Here is a 22,738-nt window from a genome sequence, read left to right as displayed (position 1 = left end):
CCTTCATCCCTCCTTATTATCCAACATTTTCGCTTATCTAACATTCTGCCGTCCCATTTATGTTGGATAAGTGAGACTCTTCTGTATTTGGATGAGAGACCATCAAGGCTATACTTGAGATGAAGGAACTGGTAAACCCAGCTCTGAATCTTCTATGCCAGGGGTCCCCAAACTTTTTAAACAGGGGGCCAGTTAATGATCCTTCGGACCGTTGGAGGGCCGGACTATAGTGGGCCGAGCAATAATAATAATAATAATAACAACAACAACAACAACAACAACAACAACAATAAAAAGAGGTTTGGAAGAGACCCTTAGGGACATTGAGTCCAATCTCCTCCTGCCTTTGTGCACCGAAAGCACAAGAAAAACACCCCTGACAGATGGCCACCCAGCCTCAATGTTAATAATAATAATAATACTCAATTAAAAGACAAAGTATGGATTGTCGATGTTGCAATCCCAGGGGACAGCAGGATTGAGGAGAAACAATTGGAAAAGCTGACACAATATGAGGATTTAAAGATCGAACTGCAAAGACTCTGGCACAAGCCAATCAAGGTGGTCCCAGTGGTGATCAGCACACTAGCTGCAGTGCCTAAAGACCTTGGCCTGCACTTAAACACAATCGACACTGACAAAATTACCATCTGTCAGCTGCAGAAGGCCACCTTACTTGGATCTGCCCGCATTATTCACCGATACATTACACAGTCCTAGACACATGTGTGATCCAATACAAGAGCCAGCAGAATGTCTGATGTGAACTCACCTTGTTGCGTTTCAAATAATAATAATAATTGACAAAATTACGATCTGCCAACTGCAAAAGGCCACCCTACTGGGATCTGCATGCATCATCCGAAAATATATCACACAGTCCTAGACACTTGGGAAGTGTTCGACTTGCGATTTTGTGACACGAAATCCAGCATATCTGTCTTGTTTGCTGTGTCATAATTAAATAATAATAATAATAATAATAATAATAATAATAATAATAATAATAATAATAATACATCACACAGTCCTAGACACTTGGGAAGTGTTCGACTTGCGATTTTGTGACACGAAATCCAGCATATCTGTCTTGTTTGCTGTGTCATAATTAAATAATAATAATAATAATAATAATAATAATAATAATAATAATAATGTAAGAAGGGGGTTGGGCTAAATGACCTAAGGGGTCTCTTCTTCTCTTACAACCCTATTATGTCATAATAAAATAAAATAATAATAATAAAAGGGTTGTAAGAGAAGAAGAGACCCCTTAGGTCATTTAGCCCAACCCCCTTCTGCCCTTGTGCCATGGGGGGCCGGATAAATGGCTTCAATGGGCCGCATCCGGCCCCCGGGCCTTAGTTTGGGGACCCCTGTTCTATGCCTAAGAAAATTCATTAAATTGTTGTTGTTGTTATTTCCCATCACATATTTATACATGGCCCTCATCATGTCTCCTCTCAGCCTTCTCTTCTGCAGGCTAAACATGCCCAGTTCTTTAAGCCGCTCCTCATAAGGCTTGTTCTCCAGACCCTTGATCATTTTAGTTGCCCTCCTCTGGACACTTTCCAGCTTGTCAACATCTCCCTTCAATTGCAGTGCCCAGAACTGGATACAGTGTGATTCCAGGTGTGGTCTGACCAAGGCAGAATAGAGCGGGAGCATGACTTCCCTGGATCTAGTCACTATCATCATATTGGATCACATTAATCCCCAAAGGCTTGCTTAAATAGCCAGGTCTTAAGATTCTTCCTGAAGCTTCAGGAGAGTGTTTTGATGTCACTGGAGAGGGAGTTCCACAGCCTAGGGCCACACTGAGAAGACCCTGTTTTCTCATCCCCATAAACTTTGTATCTACATCCAAACCCCAATCCTCCTGACTAAACAGAACAAATCTTCCAGGTGTTGGGTTGTTGTGCATTTTACGGGCTCTGTGGCCATGTTCCAGAAGGACTGCCATGTTCCAGAAACATGGCCATACAGCCCAGAAAATGCACAACAACCCAGTGATTATGGCCATGAAAGCCTTCTTTCCCCCAGCCCAGGAACTTCCACAGATATATAAACCTTCCATGCTTAGTTTCTCCATACCTCACAACCTCTAAGGATGCCTGCCATAGATGTGGGTGAAACGTCAGTAGAGAATACTTCTGGAACATGGCCATACAACCCGGAAAAAAACACAACAACCCTGTGATCCTGGCCATGAAAGCCTTCGACAACACCACGACAACACTACTGTATCACAACTCCCATCAGCTCTAGTTGTGATGTCGAATGATGAGGAAGACAGGAGTTGTAGTCCAGCTTCTGGGTGGCTACATATAATGATATGGAGGGCCATCAACAATACTTCCAGGTGTTACTGTATCACAACAAGTTGTGATGTCTAATGATGAGGAAGACAGGAGTTGTAGTCCAGCTTCTGTGGGTGCCACATATGAGACGGAGGGCCACATTCGGTCTATAGGCCTTGAGTTTGACACATGTGGGTTGGAGGCTCAACTCCCATTGCTTCCCTCTCCTTTCCCTATAAAATTATACCCCTCATCACAAGCAATTTTCTCCCCCAATGCAAATGATGCACCCCATAATTCAAACTGCACCCTCTCCTTCCCCACTCCCCAAATGCAAATGACACTTTCTTCCCATCACTTTAAGCAACCTGTATCTCCCCAATGCAAAGCTATTCTCTGTCTCCTATGATACAAGTGATACCTCCCACCCTAAAGGCCTAGATCTGGCATGGGCCAATTTAGGCCCTCCAGGTGTTTTGGACTCCAACTCCCACAATTCCTAACAGCTCGTAGGCTCGTTGGGAACCACTGATATAAAAGAACATTACAAGTCTGAAAGAAATCACATACAGTAGAGTCTCACTAATCCAAGCCTCGCTTATCCAAGCCTCTGGATAATCCAAGCCATTTTTGTAGTCAATGTTTTCAATATATCGTGATATTTTGGTGCTAAATTTGTAAATACAGTAATTACAACATAACATTACTGCATATTGAACTACTTTTTCTGTCAAATTTGTTGTATAACATGAAGTTTTGGTGCTTAATTTGTAAAATCATAACCTAATTTGATGTTTAATAGGCTTTTTCTTAATCCCTCCTTGTTATCCAAGATATTCGCTTATCCAAGCTTCTGCCGGCCCGTTTAGCTTGGATAAGTGAGACTCTACTGTATATCCATAAATTAAATCATTAAAAATGATACAAACCATCGGCATAACTATAAATCATTAATCACTAAGACCAAAACACTCGGAGGGCCCAAGTCGGCCCATGCCTGGCCTAGACCCACATCTCCCCTTCAGAGGAACGAATGCAAATTGTATCTCTCCCCCTAACACAGTGGTTCTCAACCTAGGGTTCCCAGATGCTTTTGGCTTACAACTCTCAGAAATCCCAGCTGTTAGGATTTCTGGGGGTTGAAGGCCAAAAACATCTGGGGACCTCCAGGTTGAGAACCCAACAGCTTGGATTTCTGGGAGTTGTAGGCCAAAAACATATGGGAACCCTAGGTTGAGAACCACATCTGGGGACCCCCAGGTTGAGAACCTAATAGCTGGGATTTCTGGAATTTTTAGGCCAAAAACATATGGGAACCCTAGGTTGAGAACCACATCTGGGGACTCCCAGGTTGAGAACCTAATAGCTGGGATTTCTGGGAGTTGTAGGCCAAAAACATATGCGAACCCTAGGTTGAGAACCACATCTGGGGACCCCCAGGTTGAGAACCTAATAGCTGGGATCTCTGGGAGTTGTAGGCCAAAAACATATGGGAACCCTAGGTTGAGAACCACATCTGGGGACCCCCAGGTTGAGAACCTAATAGCTGGGATTTCTGGGAGTTGTAGGCCAAAAACATATGGGAACCCTAGGTTGAGAACCACATCTGGGGACTCCCAGCTTGAGAATCTAAAAGCTGGGATTTCTGGGAGTTGTAGGTCAAAAACATATGGGGACCCTAGGTTGAGAACCACATCTGGGGACCCCCAGGTTGAGAACCTAATAGCTGGGATTTCTGGGAGTTGAAGGCCAAAAACATATGGGAACCCTAGGATGAGAACCACATCTGGGGACTCCCAGGTTGAGAACCCAACAGCTGGGATTTCTGGGAGTTGTAGGCCAAAAACATATAGGAACCCTAGGTTGAGAACCACATCTGGGGACCCCCAGGTTGAGAATCTAAAAGCTGGGATTTCTGGGAGTTGTGGGCCAAAAACATATGGGAACCCTAGGTTGAGAACCACATCTGGAGACCCCCAGGTTGAGAATCTAATAGCTGGGATTTCTGGGAATTTTAGGCCAAAAACATATGGGAACCCTAGGTTGAGAACCACATCTGGGTACTCCCAGCTTGAGAATCTAAAAGCTGGGATTTCTGGGAGTTGTAGGCCAAAAACATCTGGGGACCCTAGGTTGAGATCCCAACAGCTGAGATTTCTGGGAGTTGTAGGCCAAAAACATATGGGGACTCCCAGGTTGAGAACCATTGAATGACACTTCCAATCCTCCCATAATGCAAATTATACACAGATATATAAACCAAACATCCCTTGCTTAGTTTCCTATATACCTCACAACCTCTGAGGATGCCTGCCATAGATGTGGGCGAAACGTCAGGAGAGAATGCTTCTGGATCATGGCCATGGAGCCAGGAAAACTCAAAGCAACCCACAAATTATACCTTCCCATCCCATGCAAAGGATACCTCCCATCCCTAGACATGGTAAATAACACATCCCACCCACCCCATGATTCAGATCCCCCCCCCACCAAAAATAATAATAATATGCAAAGCAACCCCACAAATGGCAGTATGCAATGGGCCTAGAGAGTCTTCCCTCCAAAGGGGATGCAAAGGATGGCTCCCACCCTTCCTTTTTTGCAGCAAAAGCCAATTCTTACCTGCTTCCCCTTCCTGGGAGGGGGCTCCTGCACCTACCCCCCTCGCCTCCAGGCCCAGGCCATGCTAGCCTTTGCAAGGGGGAAAGTGGGGGAGAAAACGAGGCAGCGATGGAGGAGGAGGAGATGCAATTGCAGCGGCTGCTTTGCAAGATGCGCTGCAAAGGAGGGATAAATGGATTCAGAGGGAGGAGGGAGGGGAAAGGCTGGGTGGAAGGAGAAGCAAGAGAAGGGAGAGATGCTCTGGCTCTGCTGCTTCTTCTTCTTCTCCTGCCGGCGCGCTGGGAGGGAGAGGGAAAGAGGGAGGGGGGCAGGAAGTAGGGGGCAGCTGATGGGCAGCCCCAGCCGCCAATGGCAGCGGACCTTTCCGCCCCTCCTCCTCTTCCTCTTTCTCCCCTCTTCTTCCCCCCTCCCCGGGCTCACATGCCCCCAAAGTGGCCACTCTCTCTCGACTTGCGTCCTCCTCTTTCTCCTTCCTTCTTCCTGCTTTCTATTTGTCTTGGCACTCCTTCTTCTTCCTCCTCAATCCTCTTGCTTGCTTTTCATCTATCCATCCCTCTTGAAATGTTTTTCATTCATTCTTTTCCCCCGTTATACACACATATATATATTCATCTTCCTATGCCTATACATAGGCATGCACTCGCACAAAGACAAATATATTCACACACACACACACTCATATATGCATATGCAAATGCATATATTCATATCTACATAAATATCAATATGTACACATGAATATATATATATACTAGCTGTGCCCGGCCATGCGTTGCTGTGGCGAAGTATGGTGGTATGGGAAATAAAGTATTGAGGAATTGGTGGTAGTTAAGGTAAAGGGTCCCCTGGGCTGAGTGGGTTGCTAGGAGACCAAGTGAGCAGAGCTTAGCCTTCTAACTGGCAGCAATTGGCTAAAAACAATTATTCCTCTCCCTCTAATTGGGACTTTATTTTTCTTTTCTTTTTGTTGTATCAACCTAGAGGCATGGATGAGGGGTTGTGCTGTCAATTTTCGAGGTTGTGGGGTGTTTAGTTTTGTTGTTTTGTCCGCTGCCGTGATACCATTACTCTTTTATATATATATATATATATATATATATATATATATATATATATATACAGTAGAGTCTCACTTATCCAACATAAACGGGCCAGCAGAACGTGGGATAAGCGAATATGTTGGATAATAAGGAGGGATTAAGGAAAAGCCTATTAAACATCAAATTAAGTTATGATTTTACAAATTAAGCACCAAAACATCATGTTACACAACAAATTTGACAGAAAAAGTAGTTCAATACGCAGTAATGCTATGTAGTAATTACTGTATTTACGAATGTAGCACCAAAATATCACGATATATTGGAAACATTAGCTACAAAAATGGCTTGGATAATCCAGAAACTTGGATAAGCGAGGCTTGGATAAGTGAGACTCTACTGTATATATATACTAGCTGTGCCCAGCCACGCGTTGCTGTGGCGAAGTACGGTGGTATGGGAAATAAAATATTGAGGAATTGGTGGTACAGTAGAGTCTCACTTATCCAACATTCTGGATTATCCAACCCATTTTTGTAGTCAATGTTTTCAATACATCGTGATATTTTGGTGCTAAATTCGTAAATACAGTAATTACTACATAGCATTACTGCGTGTTGAACTACTTTTTCTGTCAAATTTGTTGTATAACATGATGTTTTGGTGCTTAATTTGTAAAATCCTAACCTAATTTGATGTTTAATAGGCTTTTCCTTAATCCCTCCTTATTATCCAACATATTCACTTATCCAACGTTCTGCCAGCCCGTTTATGTTGGATAAGTGAGACTCTACTGTGTATATATATGTGTGTGTGTGTGTGTGTGTATGTGTATATATATATATATATATATATATATATATATATATATATGCTAGCTGTTCCCAGCCACACATTGCTGCGGCGAAGTATGGTGGTATGGGAAATAAAGTATAGTAGTGTTTTATTATTACGGTCAATAACCAGCACCAAAAGGTGAACAAATGCCAAAATGGGATCATGACATAGAATCATGGGGTTGGTAACAGGAAAATCGCATTCAAAGCACCCCCAATAGATGGCCATCCAGCCTCTGCTTAAAAGCCTCCAAAGAAGGAGCCTCCACCACACTCCGGGACAGAGAGTTCCACTGCTGAACAGCTCTCACAGTGAGGAAGTTCTTCCTGATGTTCAGGTGGAATCTCCTTTCCTGTAGTTTGAAGCCATTGTTACGAGTCCTAGCCTCCAGGGCAGCAGAAAGGAAGTTTGATCCCTCCTCCATATGACTTCCTCTCACATATTTATACATAGCCCTCATCATGTCTCCTCTCAGCCTTCTCTTCTGCAGGCTAAACATGCCCAGCTCTTTAAGCCACTCCTCATAGGGCTTGTTCTCCAGACCCTTGATAATTTTAGTCACCCTCTTCTGGACACTTTCCAGCTTGCCAACATCTCCCTTCAATTCCTGTGCTCAGAATTGGACACAGTGTGATTCCAGATGTTGTCTGACCAAGGCGGGATACAGAGGTAGTATGACTTCCCTGGATCTAGACACTATACCCCTATTGATGCAGGCCAACATCCCATTGGCTTTTTAAGCTGCCGCATGACATTGTTGGCTCATGTTTAACTTGTCCACAAGGACTCCAAGATCTTTTTCACATGTTCTGCAGTCGAGCCAGGTGTCCCCCATTCTATATCTTTGCATTTCATTTTTTCTGCCTAAGCGGAGTATCTTGCATTTGTCCCTGTTGAACTTCATTTGGTTGGTTTTGGCCCATCTCTCTAATCTGTTAAGATCATTTTAAATTCTGCTCCTGTCTTCTGGAGTGTTAGATATCCCTCCCAATTTGGTGTCGTCTGCAAACTTGATGATCGTGCCTTCTAACCCTTCATCTAAGTCGTTAATAAAGATGTTAAACAGAACTGAGCCCAGGACAGAACCCTGCTTATGGCACTCCACTCGTGACTTCTTTCCAAGATGAAGACGACGCATTGGTGAGCACCCTTTGGGTTTGTTCGTTTAGCCAATTACAGATCCACCTAACCGTAGTTCTGTCTAGCCCACATTTTACTAGTTTGTTTGCCAGAAGGTCATGGGGGACCTTGTTGAAGACCTTCCTGAAATCCAGAAACGCTACATCCATGACGTTCCCTGCATTGAGCCAGCTTGTAACTCTATCAAAACAAGAGATCAGATTAGACGGACATGACTTGTTTTTGGTAAATCCGTGTTGACTATTAGCAATGACCGCATTCCTTTCTAAGTGTTTGCAGACCACCTCCTTCATGATCTTTTCCAGAATCTTGCCTGGTATCAACATGAGGCTGACTGGATGGTAATTGTTTTGCTCATCCTTTTTTCCCTTCTTGAAGATAGGGACCACATTCACGCTCCTCCAATCTGCTGGGACTTCTCCGTTCTCCAAGAACTTGTTGTCTGTGCTCCTCTTCAGAAGATTTCACTTCATTCTCTGTCCCTGTGAAAACTGGATTTTGGAAAATTTGGCTCATTGGGGAAACAAGGATTAGTGATAAAGCTTCAGCTGAGAAACCCTTTCCCCATGATAACTCTTTCAAGTGTGAATTTCCCTTCTGAGGAATAGATTTCTCTTACTTTCTGTTTTTACACCCCCGTTCTTAACTGTGAGTCAAATGTAAGTTGGACGTTTGTAACTCATATGACCTGTATATGAATATACATAAAATATGTATATACTTAAACATACACACGTACACATATCCTCTTCTCTCCTTGCATTAAAATCCAAAATGATCCACATGAGTGCCTGAGACAGTGGCACCTTTGCTTCAATATACACAAACTTGGCTTCATGCCATAAATTATTACAAGTATTGTGTATAAAATTACCCTCAGGTTATGTATATAAAATTTATATGGCATATAAATGAATTTTGTGTTACAACTTGTGTCCCAGCTCCCAAGATATTCTGGTAATGTATACATTAGACACTTATTTCCTCTCATGCACAAAATAATAAAAGCAGTGGGAAAAATAGGGAAAATAAATGGCAGAAATGTATTATATGGTGGGCCCTTAGTTTTTGTTGCAATTTGGTTTGAATCCCCCCCCCCAAATTGATACCAAAATCCATGGGTGCTCGAGTCCCATTTTATCTATATATATAAAAGAGTGATGGAATCCTGGTGACCGACAAAACAACAAAACTAAACATCGCACAACCTCAAAAATTGACAGCACACCCCCTCATTCATGCCTTTAGGTTGATACAACAAAAAGAAAAGAAAAATAAAGTCCTAATTAGAGGGAGAGGAATAATTGTTTTTATCCAATTGCTGCCAGTTAGAAGGCTAAGCTCTGCCCACTTGGTCTCCTAGCAACCCACTCAGCCCAGGGGAATGGCAAAGTTAGGCCTCACTTAGGCCTCTTCCACACTGCCTATAAAATACAGACACCACCAGACAATGCCACAGCGTGGCCGGGCACAGCTAGTTCTATATAATATGGTGTCCCTTTTAAAAAATGGCAAAGTAAAGGTTTAGCTGTTTGGGTTTCATATTTTAATATTTGCAAGCCATGGATGGTTGAAACTGCAGGTGCAGAATGTCTGGATAATGAAGATCAGCTTTCCCCTGAAATCTGAATGAATCCAAGGGTGCCCTATGGTGCATCTGCAGTGTAGAATAAATGCAGTTTGACACCACTTTAGCTGCCACGGCTCATAGCTATGAAATCATGGGAGTTGTAGTTTTACAAGGTCTTCCGCCTTCTCTACGGGAATACTAGTAAATCCCAGGATTAACTACCATTGAGCCACAGCAGTTAAATTGATGTCAAACTGCATTCATTCTACAGTGTTGACTCCAACTCTCACCTGCCTCAGGCTTCTTGATGAGTTGTAGCCCAGCACTCAAAGCACTGCACCATGTTGACACTTCGCCCGTAAGGTATAGTTACTCTCACCATAAGGTGTAAAATAAATCAAGTTCCAGCGTTCTGTAATTACATATAATCATGCAATAATCTAACCCAGAAACCAACTTTCCATGTAATTGCATATAATAATATAATATATATTAATCCAATTCTAAACCCAGTAACCATGTAATTGCATATAATATACAATCAGTCAAGCCTAAACAGATGTAATCACATATTTATCCTTTTCTCAGTCTCCCTCTCCTTTATCTGTTGCTTCCTTTGTGCTTGTCTCTTCATTGTGGTGTTATGTGAGTTCAGCTCAGCTGAAATCATGAGTTCAGGGCCTGGAGTGTTTTAGCTTCCCAGAAGACTGAATGAAACACAGACAGATTGAAGGCAAAATCAGAAGTTTATTCTCAGTGGCCAGAGAGGATGTCAGCGGAGAAAGCACTCCAAAGAACTGGCAAACACAATTGCAAATACAGAGCATTTTTATTTTATTCTGACAGCTATTCAAGAAACCCATACAAGCTTCTGATTGGTTTAGAAACTGTTCAGCTAGACTCCAAATCCTGAGTACCTCAGGACTCCATCCAACATCATCATTGGTTGGTCCTTCGGAAAATTTGATAAAATGTCATTGGAGCATTTTAAGTGTCAATCTGTTTATTAATCTGCTCAGGAGAGAGTTGCAATCGAGAAGGAATGTGGGTCCCCATATCTTTGGCTCTGATGTGAACAATGGTGTTAGGCTTGGTAAACAATAGGGTGTTTAAGGTGCTGGTCAAATCAATAGGTCTCTGTAATGAAGTATGAATTTTGGTTTACAGATGTTATGTTTAAATATAGGTATATGTTTGGAATGGGTAAGTATTAGAGTTACCAGTGTGTGGGGGATGGTAGCCAGCTCAGCATTCTGAGGCAGATTGCCATAGTAACAAGGGCGGAGCCAACCGCCGTTTGGAGAAAAAGGAGGGAATGTTTTAAAAAGAGTTCAGTCTGTGCTCTGATGAGGCACAGGGAAGATTGATTCTAGGTTGATGGAATCAAGGAGACTCAATTGTTCATTTTGAGTCGGTTTTAAATAAGTTTGGTGACTTATTTAATGTAGTCTGTGTCCTGGAAAGGCACAGAGAATCAGTGATAGTATATCACAGGGGTGACTGTGGTTTGAAGTCACTGGATAATCCAAGTTTCAGACTTTGGGAACCAATCCCAGCTGGACTCACAGAGATCCACTGAAGTAACAGTTAGAAAGGAGCAGAGGAATAGGTTTTAACTACTTTAAGTAAAAGAAGTGATACTTTAGAGAGTTTGATTCATCTCATTCTAGCATTGTAACTGTTAATAAGAATACCTCTTTTGTAACCACCAAGTCTGTGCCTGAATAAACTTGTTATTGTTCTTTCAACATCCAAGCCTCTGTCGCCTATATTCTAAACCAAGTTACTACCATCTTAAGAGAAGAAGAAGAAGAAGAAGAAGAAGAAGAAGAAGAAGAAGAAGAAGAAGAAGAAAAAGGTCTCCTCCCTGAGTCTTTGGTGGTCACGCAAGGCTGAAATAGGAGGCACCTCCTTGCCAATTGGTGATTGCCACGTCACAAATTGGTGGCAGTGGTGGGATAAAAAGATTCCCCCTACCTGAAAGAACCATAGTCGTTCTTAGTCCTTTACAGTCTCTAAATAGGAGTCCAATACAGAGACTTGGGAAAGGGAGTGTTCCTAGGCTAGCCCAGATCAAATTAAGTAAAACAGACAAAATAGACCCAAAAGGCTATGACAAAAGTTCATTGTGTGCCCTCCTCCCATTCTTCCCAGTTCATTGTGTGAGGACTATGATTATTTCCTCTGGGTGAGATAAAAGTGAGAGACCTCCAGGAAATTTCATAAGAAGGTTACTGTAGGGAAATCAGAGATAACCATGTGGTTAGTTATACAGTAGAGTCTCACTTATCCAACATAAACGGGCTGGCAGAATGTTCGATAAGCGAATATGTTGGATAATAAGGAGGCATTAAGGAAAAGCCTATTAAACATCAAATTAGGTTATGATTTTACAAATTAAGCACCAAAACATCATGTTAGACAACAAATTTGGCAGAAAAAGTAGTTCAATACGCAGTAATACTATGTAGTAATTACTGTATTTATGAATTTAGCACCAAATTATCACAATATATTGAAAACATTGACTACAAAAATGCATTGGATAATCCAAAACGTTGGATAAGCGAGTGTTGGATAAGTGAGACTCTACTGTATTTTCAAATACAGCCACATCTTATAATTCATAATTTTGGGGTCTAATTTTCAATAACAATAGGTGCATCTACACTGTAGAATTAAGGCAGTTTGACACTCCTTTAATCCATGCTATATGGCTCAATATTATAGAACAGTGTGATTAATTCTGACTGCCGATATTGACTAATATATACCTGGAAAATGTGTTTGACTTGGAATGCATCCACACTCCAGAATTATAGCAATTTGACATCACGTAAACTCTATGGATGCGAGAGCTGGACCATAAGGAAGGCTGAGCAAAAGAAGATAGACGCTTTTGAACTTTGGTGCTGGAGGAAAATCCTGAGAGTGGCTTGGACCCCAAGAAGATCCAACCAGTCCATCCTCCAGGAAATAATGCCCGACTGCTCACTGGAGGGAAGGATATTAGAGGCAAAGCTGAAGTATTTTGGCCACATCATGAGAAGACAGGAAAGCTTGGAGAAGACAATGATGCTGGGAAAAATGGAAGGAAAAAGGAAGAGGGGCCGACCAAGGGCAAGATGGATGGATGGTATCCTTGAAGTGACTGGCTTGACCTTGAAGGAACTGGGGGCAGCAACGGCCGACAGGGAGCTCTGGCGTGGACTGGTCCATGTGGTCACAAAGAGTCGGAAATGACTGAGTGAATCAAAAAGAAGAAGAAAACTGTCATGGCTCAAAACTATAGAATATGGAAGTTGTAGTTTTACATGATCTTTAACCGTATTTGCCAGAGTCCAGGTGCTCGCCAAACTACAACTCCCGTGTATTCATAGCTTTGAGCCATTGCAGTTCAAGTGGAGTCAAACTGCTATAAGTCTGCAGTGTGGATGCATTCCAAGTCAAACACATTTTCCATGTATATATTGGTTAACATCTGCAGTCACAATTAGTTACACTGTTAAGTCTGTGGTCCTTTCCACACAGTTGTATAAAGCCCACATTGAATTGGATTATATGGCAGTGTGGACTCAGATAATCTAGTTCAAAGCAGATATTGTGGATTATCTGCCTAGATATTTTGGGTTATATATGGCTGTGTGGAAGGGCCCTAAGTCACTGACTTGGTTCACTAGAATCAATATGTGAACTTTCATCTACTCAAACAGATCCTAATATTTTATTTATCTTATGGGAAATGCATCGATAAATTTTGTGGTGCTTGTCGTGATAGTTCCCATAGCCATTTCCCCAAGGAGCGTCTTAAATGCAGCCTGCTATACTGTCGTGGAAGAAAGACAGGATAATTGCATCTTAGGATGCATACACACCGTTGAATGAATGCAGTTTGAAATCACTTTAACTGCCATGACTTAATGCTCTGAAATCCTTGAAGTTGTGGTTTTGCAACGCCTGTAACCTACTCTTCTCACCAAACTACAAACTCTAGGATTTCATAACATCGAGCCATGGCAGTTCAAGTGGCCTCAAACTGCATTCATTCCATACTGTAGCCACCAACCCCATCAGCAACCTGGCTTCATCATTTCAAAGTTTTCAAACATCCAGGTTTTCAAACATCCAAGAATGGATGCAGTTCATGTGCTAGCTTTAATCGTGCAAATAAAAGAACTGAAGCCAGGTAGTTAACCAGTTTGTTCAGGGCACAATTCGAAGTGCTGGTCATGACCTAGAAAACCCTGTATGGCACAGGTCCAAGCTATTTGGCAGACCGTATCTCCCTGTATAAACCTGCACAAACTCTGAAATCCCTTCTACCATCTCAAGTCCCTTCCAAACAGCTGTATAAAATCCACATTGAACTGGATTATATGGCAGTGTGGACTCAGATAAACTGCTATATTGTGGATAATCTGCCTTGATATTCTGGGTTATATGGCTGTGTGCACCCAGTCCCACCTCCATTGCAAGCTCAGCTGGTGGGGACATGAGTGGGGGCCTTCTCCGTGGCTGCTCTTGGAAACTAGAACTTCCTGCCCAGGGAAACCAGAAAGCCTCCTTCCAGCATCAGGCCAAAACCCTGTTATTCAGGCAGTCTTTTAAAACAGAACATTTTAAAGCAACCGTCTAGGGTAGATTTTTCCAAACTATGTGTAGTGTGTCAGCTGCAGTGTGTAGGTGTGTGACGTGAACTTAACAAGAAATGTCAAAAATCTTACAAATGTGTGTTATTATCTTACAAACCATGTATTTTCTAAAAATAGAAATGGAAGCTTTCATGAGATACATTGTGTCCCCATACATTTGGCATTGCAATTTATGTATGTGTGCGTAACTCTTATAAAGGGGTTGATTTAACCTCCTGTTTGTTAATAAAACTGTATGACTGTGTTGAAAAATGATGTGTGTCAAAAAAGTGTGTCACTTACATTGAATGTTTGGAAAGCTCTAATACAGGGGTATTGCTTTAACGGCATTACACTATCTAAAAAAATTTGAAAAAAATACGTTCCTGGTTTGAAAGTGTTATTTCTTGTTTAATTGTGTGGTGATTACTTTGAAAGAAATTGTACTACTCCAGAAACTTTGTCTTTGTGGCTGCCACAAACTAGGTTGAATTGCTTGAGACTCAATGAGATGTTTATTGAAAAACTATAGCAAAATGTGCTGCAGGTTGTCCTTTCTGCAATTTTCTGCAGTTTAATAATCCTTTTCCATTTTTTTATGACAGACCAATTAGGAAATGACATGTATAACCCAGGAACAAAAATCATGTTACATAGTGAATTATTTTGAAGGGCATTTTAAATGTGTAATTGCATGTAATTGCTGGGAGTTGCCATAGCACTTGTATGTCCTCAACATAACACCATAATCATGAGACTTGGACCAAATCCCTCAGATTTTGGCAGGAGTAACTTTCTAGTAAGTGTCCATTCATGGCTGAAACTGTCATATGAATATCAGGAACTTGAACATAGATTTCTAGATTGATGGTGCCCTTCACTGCGCTGAAAGCCAATGACTCCAGGTGCTTTTAAAGAAGCTGGCTGGTCATCTGTCAGAGGTGCTTTGATTGTGTGTTCTTGCCTGGCAGAATGGGGTTGAATGTGTAGTTCAAGTCTTTCATGACTGGAATCACTGGGTTGCTGTGAGTTTTCCAGGCTGCATGTCCATGTTCTAGAAGCATTCTCTCCTGACGTTTTGCCCACATCTATGGCAGAGGTTGTGAGTCCTATGGAAACTAGGAAAGCAAGATTTATTTATTTGTGGAATATCCAGGGTGGGAGAACAAATGCTTGTCTGTTGATGTTGCAATTGGCCAGCTTGATTAGCATTGAATAGCCTTACAGCTTCAAAGCCTGGCTGCTTCTTGCCTGGGGGAACTCACAGCAACCTAAAATGGGGTTGCATTGGATGGCCCTTGTGGCCTCTTTGATTCTCTGAATGTGAATTTGTAGAATATCCCTTTGGGATTGCATCTCACAGAATCCCCGAGCAAGAAAAGCATATGGGACATGTAGACCAAAAAAGCAGCTTTGCCATCATCTGGCGTTAAGAGTACAGGACCCTTATAAAACTAGAAAAACCAAGAATAAAAAATATCATTTTTTTCTACCACGTGTGTATTTGCACTGTGCAATAAATGCAGTTTGACACCACTTTAACTGCCATGGCTGAATGCTATGGAATTGCATGAGTTGAAGTTTTACAGGGTCTTATGCCTAACTGACGCTTGCTGATTGTTGCCCATATATTTGTTCCAAGGATCTAGGCATTCCTAAAGGTGACTGTGATGGAACTGTATAAGTCCCAGCTCATTTTGTTAGGTTGTTTCGCCCACAGCTTGATAATAGCCATTTTTCTGTTAGTTTTATGGGGGTGGAGCTTAAGGAAACCCTTTCTGGTTTGGAGCTCCCAGGGAAAGGAAGCAATCTCTAGTTTAAGGTTATGTAAAATTAATCTAAAAATGTACATAGGGGAACCTATGAGACTATAGACAAGGAGGAAACTGATATTAATTTGAAGCCTATGATACCTTTATATGTTCTATTTAAAGGGAAGACTGTGACCCCTTAATATATATATTATCTGAGAAATGATTATGGAAGATTAATAGCTGGAACGTATTGCATTGAATGCAACAAACACAAATGTATGTCTGACCCAACAGCAGGAATGAGCAAACTTGGGCCCTCCAAGTGTTTTGGACTTCAACTCCCGCCATTCCTAACAGCCTACCGACTGTTAGGAATGGTGGAAATTGAAGTCCAAAACTCCTGGAGGGCCCAGCTTGCCCATGCTTGCCCTACAGTCTCATTGGAGAGCCTAGACGTTCCTAGGGAGTCTGTATTATCCAAATCTGTGAATAATCAAACCTGCAAAAAAGGTTAATCTCATAAATGTGGAGGTCTCCTGCAGTGAGAAAAATGCATTTCATTTCACTTTCTCAGCAGATAATTTATCTGCTCTTTTTTCTCTCTGAGATGAACTGACCGGTAAAAGACATGGGAACTTTCTCTTTGTTTACAAAAGTCTCGCCTCCTATCTGCTAGCTCATTAACCTTTGCAGCTGTATCTGTATCCAAAGAAACTCCTTCGGAAAAGCAGCCCCTCAAGGAATTTAGTCTTGAGGCTCTGGTCTCTGCTCTGCAAAGGCCTCTGGCTGTAAGGTAGGCTTGACAAGATTATCATCCTCTTTGAATCAGACACAGACCTAGAATCAGATACAAGCCCAGGCCCAGAATCCTCATTGACATCAGGCACTAATACAGGTAACACAGGCTGAACTACAACACCAGGCCAGGTTATGTCACACTTTAAAGGAGCTATCCAGGGTCCTGAACCTTGGCTTCAGCACCTTAGATAGGTCATATAAAATCCAAATCAGACTCAGGCCTAATCTATGACTCCTTCCACACAGCTGAATAAAATCCCATATTATCTGCCTTGAACTAGGTTCTATGGCAGTGTGGACACAGATATCCTGGTTCAAAGCAGCTATTGTGGGATTACCTGCCTTATTTATTTATCATGTCAGAAGCAAACCAAGGGTAGTTGTAATGTATTTGAAAATGCAAACAATGTTAAACACATGTCATTATACTAAACTGATCCTTTGACCAGTAAGTGGCCACTTGGAGTGCCTCTGGTGTTGCTATAAGAAGGTCCTCCATTGTGCATGTGGAAGGGCTCAGACTGCATTGAAATAGGTGGTCTGTGGTTTGCTCTTCTCCACACTCACGTGTTGCGGACTCCACTTTGTAGCCCATTTCTGAAGACTGGCTCTGTATCTCATGGTGCCAGAGTGCAGTCTGTTCAGTGCCTTCCAAGTTGCCCAGTCTTTTGTATGCCCAGGAGGGAGCCTCTCATTTGGTATCAGCCATGGGTTGAGGTTCCGGGTTTTAGCCTACCACTTTTGGACTCTCGCTTGCTGAGGTGTTCCTGCGAGTATCTCTGTAGATCTTAGGAAGCTATTTCTTGATTTAAGGTGTTGGCATGCTGCCTGATATCCGAACAGGGGATGGGCCGGAGATGTCACTGCCTTGGACCTTTCATTATTGGCTGCTACTTCCAGATGGATGTCAGGTGGTGCAATGCCTGCTAAACAGTATAATTTATCCAATGGTGTAGGGCGTAGACATCCTGTGATGATGTGGCATGTCTCATTAAGAGCCACATCCACTGTTTTAACATGGTGAGATGTATTCCACATTGGGTATGCATATTCAGCAGCAGAATAGCAAAGTGCAAGGGCAGATGTCTTCACTGTGTCTGGTTGTGATCCCCAGGTTGTGTTAGTCAGCTTTTGTGCAATATTATTTCTAGCACCCACTTTTTTCTTGATAGTCAAGCGGTGCTTCTTGTAAGTCAGGGCACGGTCCAGGGTACCTCCCAAGTATTTTGGAGTGCTGCAATACTCCAGTGGGGTCCCTTCCAGGTAATCCTCAGAGCTTGAAATTCTTGTCTGTTCTTAAGGTGAAAAGCACACGTCTGCATTTTAGATGGATTAGGAATCAGATGGTTTTCCCTGTAATAGGTAGTAAGTTTGCCCATGCCTGCCTTACAGTCTCACTGGGGAGCCTAGACATTCCTAGGGAGTCCATATTATCCAAATATGTGAATAATCAAACCTGCCAAAAAAGGTTAAACTGGGAAATGTGGCAATATGACTCCATGCTCTTATCTCTTGCTGTGAGAATACAGCTCCACTATAATAACAATAATAACCCACACTGTCCAAGTTCCGTAAAGAGCTAAAAACGTGGATCGTTGTTCTTTCGATTAAGTAGTTCACAAGATATTCGGCCCCAACTATATCTACCAGGGGTTCCCGCATTTCATCCCTGTCCTTCCTCCTATAGGTTTAGTGTTTTAAACTGACATTGCTCTTTTATTTCTAATTTATTATTGGCCATTGCATTTTTGTCCACCAGCCGTGTTCTGAAATTATATTGCACAATAACCTTCCCCCTAATTTCAGTACCCATTACTGCTCATACTATTAGCTGTTGATGATGCCGTTTTTATGTTATTGCCATGTTGTAATGTTGATTTTATTGAGATATGTTTTAATTCATGTTCGGTTTTTATTTGTTGGATCAGGCTTGTCCCCATGTAAGTCATCCCAAGTCCCTTCGGGGAGATGGAGGTGGGATATAAAAATAAAGTTACTATTGATACAAAGACACAGTATGACAGCAAACAAGATAGATATGCTGGATTTCGTATCACAGAATCACAAGTCGAACACTTCCCAAGTGTCTAGGACTGTGTGATGTATTTTCGGATGATGTACGCAGATCCCAGTAAAGTGGCCTTTTGCAGTTGACAGATCATAATTTTGTCAATGTTTATTATTTCCAAATGCCAGCTGAGATCTTTTGGCACGGCACCCAGTGTGCCGATTATTTATTATTTATTACATCACTTCTACCCAGCCCTTCTCACCCATCAGGGGACTCAGGGCGGCTTACAATATAAACATACACATCAGAAACAGTTTTCCTCAAATTTAAAAATCCATCAAGATTAAAAATTACAATAAAATTAAGAACATACATTAAAATATACATAATTATACATTTAAATATACATTTAAGGTGCTTTCCATGTTCAGGTGGGGTCTGTCAGTAGGTCATATATTCATATCTCATTTTTGCTGCTGCTCATGTTCAAATGCCTGGTCCCATAACCACGTTTTTGTTCTCTTTCGGAAAGACAGGAGGGAGGGAGCCTGCCTGACTTCAATGGGGAGGGCGTTCCATAGGCAGGGAGCCACTACTGAAAAGGCCCTGCCTCTCGTCCCTGCCAGCCGCACCTGTGAGGCTGACGGGACTGCGAGCAGGGCCTCACCTGACGATCTTAAGCTTCGAGGTGGGTTGTAGCGGGAGATACATTCGGACAGATGCCAGAGCCTTTGCAGTTTGATCTTGAGGTCTTGATAACGGTTTAATTTTTCTTGTTGTTCTTCATCAATTCGACTGTCACCTGGTATGGCAACAACAATAATCCAAACCTTTTTCTTGTCCACAACTGTGAGGTCTCTTGTATTGTGTTCCAGAACTTTGTCAGTCTGGATTCAAAAGTCCCACAGTATTTTTGCGTGCTCATTTTCCAATACTTTTGCAGGTTCGTGATCTCACCAGTTCTTTACTACTGGCAGATAGTACTTGTGGCATAAATTCCAATGAATAATTTGGGCCACATAGTTATGCCCCTGTTTGTAGTCAGTCTGTGCGATTTTCTTACAGTAGCTGAGGATATAGAATCATAGAATCATAGAAGTTGGAAGAGACCTCATGGGCCATCTAGTCCAACCTCCCGCTAAGAAGCAGGAAATCGCATTCAAAGCACCCCCGACAGATGGCCATCCAGCCTCTGCTTAAAAGCTTCCAAACAAGGAGCCTCCACCACAGTCTGGGGGAGAGAGTTCCACTGCCGAACAGCCCTCACAGTGAGGAAGTTCTTCCTAATGTTCAGGTGGAATCTCCTTTCCTGTAGTTTGAAGCCATTGTTCCTTGTCCTAGTCTGCAGGGCAGCAGAAAACAAGCTTGATCCCTCCTCCCTATGACTTCCCTTCACGTATTTGTACATGGCTATCATGTCTCCTCTCAGCCTTCTCTTCTGCAGGCTAAACATGCCCAGCTCTTTAAGCCGCTCCTCATAGGGCTTGTTCTCCAGACCCTTAATCATTTTAGTTGCCCTCCTCTGGACGCTTTCCAGCTTGTCAACATCTCCCTTCAACTGCGGTGCCCAAAATTGGACGCAGTATTCCAGGTGTGGTCTGACCAAGGCAGAATAGAGGGGGAGCATGACTTCCCTGGATCTAGACGCTATTCCCCTATTGATGCAGGCCAAAATCCCGTTGGCTTTTTTAGCAGCCGCATCACATTGTAGGCTCATGTTTAACTTGTTGTCCACGAGGACTCCAAGGTCTTTTTCGCACACACTGCTGTCAAGCCAGGCGTCCCCCATTCTGTATCTTTGATTTCCATTTTTTCTGCCGAAGTGAAGTATCTTGCATTTGTCCCTGTTGAACTTCATTTTGTTAGTTTCGGCCCATCTCTCTAGTCTGTCAAGATCGTTTTGAATTTTGCTCCTGTCTTCTGGAGTGTTAGCTATCCCTCCGAGTTTGGTGTCATCTGCAAACTTGATGATCGTGCCTTCTAACCTTTCGTCTAAGTCGTTAATAAAGATGTTGAACAGAACCGGGCCCAGGACGGAGCCTTGCGGCACTCCACTTGTCACTTCTTTCCATGATGAAGACGACGCATTGGTGAGCACCCTTTGGGTTCGTTCGCTTAGCCAATTACAGATCCACCTAACAGTAGTTTTGTCTAGCCCACATTTTACTAGTTTGTTTACCAGAAGGTCGTGGGGGACTTTCTCGAAGGCCTTACTGAAATCCAGGTAGGCTACATCCACGGCATTCCCTGTATCGACCCAACTCATAACTCTATCGAAAAAAGAGATCAGATTAGTCTGGCATGACTTGTTTTTGGTAAATCCAAATGATCAATGGTTTCATCAGCTTCCTTGCACAGTCTGCATTTTGGGTCATCAGCTGATTTTTCGATCTTGGCCTTAATTGCCTTTGTCCTGATGGCTTGCTCCTGGGCTGCAAGGATCAGGCCTTCTGTCTCCTTCTTCAGGGTCCCATTCGTGAGCCAGAGCCAGGTCTTCTCCTTATCAGCTTTTCCTTCAATTTTGTCAAGGAACTTTCCATGCAATGTTTTGTTGTGCCAGCTGTCAGCTCTAGTTTGTAGTGCGGTTTTCTTGTACTGATTTTTTGTCTGCTGTGCTTTGAGGAGTTTCTGATTTTTGACTTCAATCAAAGCAGGTTCTTCACTTTGCTTTACATATTCTGCCAGGGCATGTTCTTCTTCTTTGACTGCTTTTTTACTTGCAAGAGTCCTCTGCCACCAGATCTTCTAGTAGATATAGCTGGTCAACATCACTGCCCTCACTTTCAATTATTTTCCCCTTCTTCAATGCCACTGTTTAACATTTGTCCAAACCAAACTCCATGCTGATATCAGTGCTAAAAATTCAGACAGTCAGAGACTGGATTTCAGTTTCCTTTTTCTCATACAGCTTCAGGTCATCCATGTACATCAGATGCGAAATTTTGTGAGATTTCTTAGATGTTTGGTAGCCGAGATTTGTTTTTTGATTTGGTCATTCTTCGGTTTCTTCTCTTTCATATTTTCCAGGTTACTTGCATCTGATCTAGGATTTTTGATTTTCAACTCTAGCCTGACCTTCCACTTTGGTTTTCCAGTCGATTTTCTTTGGGGCTGCCTTGGTTGTAGGAGCCCAAGCTCTTCCGTTACTATCACTGCTGTACTGTAGGCAAACTGGTTTGTTTGTCCAATTGCTGTTATTTGGACAGTGGAAAGTACTGTATTCACATCTTTCATGAGCGGTGCCAGGTGTCTCTTAGGCACTGTTTTTAGAGTTGGGAGCCACTTTCTTACTGCATTTGCTGCAGCATGAGCCATGATCTTATCCTTGAGCTCTTGTTGTCTTGCTGTCATCATCATCATCATCATCATTATAGTTGTGATGGGTAGCTTCCTTGCCAGTGGGGCAGTGAATCCAGGCCAGATTATGTTGCACTTTAAAGGAGCTATCCAGAGTCCTGAACTTTGGCTTCAGTACCTTGGATGGGTCATTTAAAATCCAGATCAGACTCAGGCTTGATCAAAGGCCTTTTTTTACACAGCTATATAAAATACACTTTGAAGTGGATTATGTGGCAGTGTGGACACAGACAACTCAGTTCAAAGCAGATATTGTGGGATTTTCTTCCCTGATATTCTGAATTATATGGCTGAGTGGAAGGGCCCTGCACTGCCATATAATCTAATACTACAAATAAAATAAATATGCAAATGAAATAAACTCTACAAACAGGTTCAGTGGGTCTGTATGCTTTAAAGGAGCTGGGATTTATCAGAACTCCAGGCCAAGGAGTGGCCTTTGCCCTCCTTTGATTATTTCCTATCATGAAAAGGCGTCCAGCTCAGTATTACTCCCAATTCGACCCAAAAAAACCCCCCTGTGTTTTACTATTGGGCCACAGATGCGTCAATCAAATTTTGGTCCCGCCCCAATCTGAGTCCATATAGGCCAATCAGGCGAGAGTAAACGTGCTACTGCTTTCGTCTCTTTCGAGGAGAGTCCCGCCCCCGTCTGTGCGTCCCTCATTCCATGGCGTA

The 22,738-nt window shown here is 42.5% G+C and overlaps 1 protein-coding gene across 1 annotated transcript in view; it reads right to left on the bottom strand.

Moving 5' to 3' along the window:
* agpat1 (1-acylglycerol-3-phosphate O-acyltransferase 1) overlaps window positions 1-5,240 on the bottom strand; it is a 103,303-nt gene extending 98,063 nt beyond the window's left edge. The window contains exon 1 of the mRNA XM_062973658.1: window positions 4,923-5,240. The gene's annotated coding sequence lies outside the window, so the exon portion shown is untranslated. The remainder of the gene's footprint in view (window positions 1-4,922) is intronic.
* Window positions 5,241-22,738: the final 17,498 nt, after the last annotated feature.

This window comes from Anolis carolinensis, chromosome 2 (assembly GCF_035594765.1).
Source record: "Anolis carolinensis isolate JA03-04 chromosome 2, rAnoCar3.1.pri, whole genome shotgun sequence".
Classification (NCBI taxonomy): Eukaryota; Metazoa; Chordata; class Lepidosauria; order Squamata; family Dactyloidae; genus Anolis; species Anolis carolinensis.
This window is presented reverse-complemented; position numbering and strand designations above follow the sequence as displayed.